The sequence below is a fragment of the Tamandua tetradactyla genome, chromosome 5 (genome assembly GCF_023851605.1).
Source record: "Tamandua tetradactyla isolate mTamTet1 chromosome 5, mTamTet1.pri, whole genome shotgun sequence".
In the NCBI taxonomy this organism is placed as follows: Eukaryota; Metazoa; Chordata; class Mammalia; order Pilosa; family Myrmecophagidae; genus Tamandua; species Tamandua tetradactyla.
The window spans coordinates 153,301,218-153,306,295 of record NC_135331.1 but is presented as its reverse complement, the minus strand read 5'-3'; the positions used below and the strand labels follow the sequence as shown (position 1 = coordinate 153,306,295).

The 5,078-nt window shown below is 37.4% G+C and overlaps 1 pseudogene; it reads left to right on the top strand.

Moving 5' to 3' along the window:
• Positions 1–1,640: 1,640 nt before the first annotated feature.
• Positions 1,641–2,194, top strand: LOC143683357 (cyclic GMP-AMP phosphodiesterase SMPDL3A pseudogene; annotated as a pseudogene).
• Positions 2,195–5,078: the final 2,884 nt, after the last annotated feature.

Here is a 5,078-nt window from a genome sequence, read left to right as displayed (position 1 = left end):
GATGAAAGTGGATCTAACCAAAACTGGCCCACTTGTCATGTACAACAGCTTACTCTTTAAATTATAAGTGATCTATACCATATCGTAATGCTAAAAACAATGCCCATAGCATATTGACTGCTATTTTCTTATATACATTCTGTGACTAAGCACAGAATCGATCTGCACATGCTCAATAATTAGATTATCTCTAACTTCATTATCTCAAGCCATTATACTCATTATCCTAAAACCTGCCCAACTTTTAACTATAAAACTATCAGAGTTACTGCAGTTTGGAGAGACAGATTTTTAGGCCATTTGATCTCCTGCTTTATGCTTAGCAATAAACTCATTTTCTCTTTGAAACCCTGGTGTCTCAGGAATTGGTCATTTGAATCCATCAGGCATAGAAACCCTGCTTTTGATCAGTATCATTTCCAATAGAGTTGTTTGATTCAAAAGTCATTATAGAAACAGGAATAGGACTAGAATGTGTCACTGCATTTTTTTGCGGCTGTATCTACCATGTGGTTGCCAGTGTTTTCTTCTTTATTTGCCCAAGAATGACAAAGAATTGTAATTATAGCCAAAGTCTTTGGTAACCATATACCATCAAGAAATTCCTTAAAATAAGAGCTGTTTGTAATTTTCCATTTCCATAACATCCAAAAATTATGAACAAGTCCAAAGCGTACCAATTATCAGTATATAGAATTGTTGTTTTTCCTTCTGCATATATACAGGTTCTTGATAAGGCAAGAATTTCAGCTTACTGGGATGAGGTATGATTAGGCAAGAACTTAGTTCTAGTTTTCATAGTTAGATGTAATAGCGTATCCAACTCTACAGATTCTTGAGTTATTGTTGAAGTGGGAACCATCCGTATATTTGATAACATTTGCATTATTGATTGGAGTTTCTTGCAAATCTATTCAGTGAGTTAATAATTAGTCAAAGACCACACTTTGAGATCCACTGCTCTGTTCCCAGCTTCTACTGCTCTAGCACATTTCCAAATCATACTTAGGGTTTTCTGCACTTCTGCAGGGCAGTCGCAAATTTTAGGGCCAGGTAACAATTAGGGAAGATGATTTGCATGGGGTTGGCCCAAGGACATTCCTATTCAAGCCAGTCACCATCACTGAGAAGAAACAAGAGAGCAGATGGTCTCAGCTGAAGGGCAGATGACCCGACTGACTTAGAAATCTGTCCTCTCACATGACTGACTGCGCATCTACACCCGCATCTGCAGTCTGTCTCCTCCCCACATGCAAGCCTGCTGAGCTATTTGAGTGGCCCCGCAGCCCCAGTTTTCCAAGCTCCTGCTGCAATGGTGCTGCTCAGTGAACTGGTCTGTTGCCTGCTGGCAGCCTGCACCCTGAACCCAGATCCATTGGTGAGACAGTTTTGACTTACACTTAGACCCCACTTACTGCATTATGGATAGTCTGCTCTTCATCCAAAGGTACAAATGCTTCCAACCCTGACGCTTTTGGAGACGTTCTGTGTAATTCTCCATATCAACTTATATGTCAGTGTTTGATTTTATTAAAAATTCAAGACAATAAGCACCTTTCACCATATGGACAGGGGATAATCCACCTCATGTGCCAATGTGAGAAGTCTTTACAGACAAGGTCATAAATATGATTGTGAATATGGCCACCACTGTCCAGAGTTTCTTTCCAAATCTCCAGGTGCACTGGGTAATCATGTCTATTGACCTCAGAATCAACTATCAATAGTCACCAGAAAAGCATACAATGCAGTAGCAAAACTTTGGAAATCATGGCTAAATGAAGAAGCTATTTGTACTTTAAGGAAAAGGGGCTTTTATACAGAGAAAGGTCATCTGAGCCCTAGGACCATCAGTCTAAACACAAACTTGTATTATAGCCTAAATACTGTGACACTGAGTAAGACTGACTCAAGAAATCAGTTTTAATGACCGTAATAAACATTGAGTAGCTCTCAGCAAAATGGAGAGAAGGTGTACATCATAGCACGCATCGAGTGGGGTACCTGCACTGCTCAGAGAGTATCACAGTGATAAGAGAGTATTATAATGAGAAATTGATAGATACTTTTATAAAATATAGCAATATCATTGCAGGACAATTTTATGGACACTCACAGAGACAGCACTATGGTTCTTTTGGATAAAAAAGGTAATGTGATGTTCTGTTTCCATCTCCTCAGTCCAAGATGCTAAGGCAAAGCAGGAAAGATGCAGTACCTCTCCACACTACTTTCCTGGTCTCAGATTGCTAAGGCAAAACAGGAAAGATATAGTAAATTTACTAATCAAATAAGTTAAAAATTTCATGAAATCAACTTGTCAGCACCAGTCTTTTCAGAATTATCTCACATGGTTGCTGGATGAATATTATGAGTCTTCAAAAAGTATTAGAACTGGAATTGGTTTTTATTTTTAAATGCAATTTTCCTGAGATATACTCACACACTAAGCAATCCATCCAAAACATACAATCTGCAATTGTTTTTTTTTCCCAGCCAAAGTTCCACACAGCCAGCATCTCTTAATTATTGTCAACACAAAAGCTTCTGAAACTTAACTCGCTGAAATTTTCTTGTAGGTACTTGAGCTTGGAGAAATTGGACTGTTATTCACCTTTCAGACTCAAATTTCTTTCAATGTAATTTGTTTTACTTTTCTCAGAATTTAAAAAAGCAAGTATAATTGACACCAATGGCTTAAAATCAAATATATTAAGTTCTGAAAAGAAAAATAGTCAGCTAAAGCTATGTAGTCATGGGGAGTTTACTCAAAAATAGCAGGAAATAAAGTAGCAGATTAAGTTTGTGACAAAGAAGACATTCAGAGGAGAAAGTAAGGGGATTTCTTAAGAAGTTGATCTGTTAGGAGAGGATTTCAACAGAATGAGTAATATAAATAATTTATGTTATTAATTAATTCCCATAATTCTTCAATTGATTCTAAAAGTTTTGTTGCTGCAGCAGTGGACCTCACTCTATGGGGAGTCCCTTGGATAAGGTATCTAATTGCTGGTCACAATATCCTAGAAGTTTATGTTGGTTTCTATGCTTTTGTGTAAGGAAACCTAAGGCATTCTTTTCTCATTCATGGACAAGGAGAAAGAAAAAAGGGGTTATTTCTAATTAAGGTGTCCCAGAGTGGGAGTGCTGAGCAAACTACACTCTATTTCCTTAAAGGAATTTTGACTAGTTTCATCCCAAATAACAGTCTCATTTGTTTAGCTTTAAACAAGGCATATAAAGGTTGAGCATTAAAGAAAAAATAGGAATCCAATTTCTACAATGTACTGCAGGGCCTAGAAATTCTCTTAATTGATGTTTGGTCTTGGGAGGAGGGAAAGTTAGAATGCTTTGGATTCAGTCAAGGTCTAAGAAGGGTTCCTGAGAGCAGGGATAGGTGGGACAGAAAGAATGTGGTTAAATGGGTTAGAACAGTACCTAAAAAAATGTTGAGTGCCTTGAAAGGGTCTTAAATGAAAGGGGATTGGGAGAATCAAAGAAGGTCATGAGTTTGTAGAGGCTTTCACCATTTGAATTGTTTTTTCACTCTGGGGAGGAGGGTTAATGAGGTCAGTAAGATTTAAGATGGAGAAGGTGGTCCTAGTGTCTATTAGAACCCTGGTGCCCTCCTTTCCAATTATTTCCAATTATCCAATCTATTTCGCCTAAAAGATGTGACTTGGGCAATTTGAAAAGCCTCTGCCCTTTCCTGGGACAGCCCTAGCAAGCACACTGAAAGGTACTTTATTTTCTTAGAGGAAAAAATGCTCTATAGGGGTTGTTCTTGTTTGAGGGGAGTTTTAGAACAGTGTTTTTCCCAATGTCCAGGTTATTTACAGTAATTACAAGTACTAGGAGCCTAAAACCTCTAGAGGGTCCATTGAGGTTTATTTAGCTTCTGTTTTGGTTTGGGAGGATTTTTTTTTCCAGTTATTTTCTTTTTAAGTATGATCTAATCTGTAAGATTTATTAAATCATTAGGTTTCATTGTGGCCCAATATAGCTGCTTAGGTTTTAGAGTGGTGTTTAGTTCTCCTGAAAGGCTGTTAATGAAAGTAGACTTAAATCAGCTGGAAATTTTAATAGTTAAGACTTGATAATTACTTAAAGTTTTTTTTGAGCCTGTTATAACATTCATATACTGGCTCACCAAGTTTTTGGTACATTGTTAGAAATGTTTCAATCAATAATTTGGGGAAAAACTGCAGGTATAACCTTGTGAAGTTCCTTGGCTAGCTTAAATGCTTCAGTTAAGTGGTCTTTCCAGGTAGCTTTGTCCAGATTTTGGCATGACCACCAGCAGTCATGAGAACTAACTGGTGAAGTTCTGAGTATACAGGCTCATAACTCTGAACGATAAGATTAAATTATTTTATAATACCCACTGGGTCTTCAGTAGGATTTGGAAAATATTATCACTATAGAAGGGGATTTCATCTAAGCTAGGACACAGGGAAAGAACACAGCAGGGGTTTAAAAGAGGGTTAGAACAGTCAGAGTCAGTTATTCCAGATAATTTTTCAAACTTGATAATGTACTTAGATAAGACTTTGTTGGTCTTTGTTAATTTAGTATTTTTTGTTCCTTTTCTTTCTTTCTTTTTTTTTGGTTCAATAGAATGCAAGGTTTTATTTGCTGACACTTCTTAGGAGGCAATAGCTTTCCAATTTGACTAGTCCTGGTGAAAAACAACATAGAGATTGTAAAGTGTTTTCAGAAAATCCACATATGTAGAGAAAGGACTGCAAGATTTAACTTAAAACATACACACACCAGAAACAATGCCAGCATTAACCCAAGTCACTTCTCTGTTTGTCCTTTGGCATGAGAAATTAAGACTAACCATAGTGCACATGCTAGAATGGGCACATGATGCCAAGGGAGTCAGGTGATTCAGCAGGGACAGCTCTGTGGGCTGAAGCTTGTAGTCTTCCCTTTAGTGTCTGCTATAGAAAACATCAAAGACATCCAAGGCCACCTTGTCTCCTGTCAACAGAACTTGATGCTGGCCATTTCCAATTCATTTGATACCATTTAGAATTTGTTGTGCTGGTTTTCTATCTTTGTAAAAAGATGTT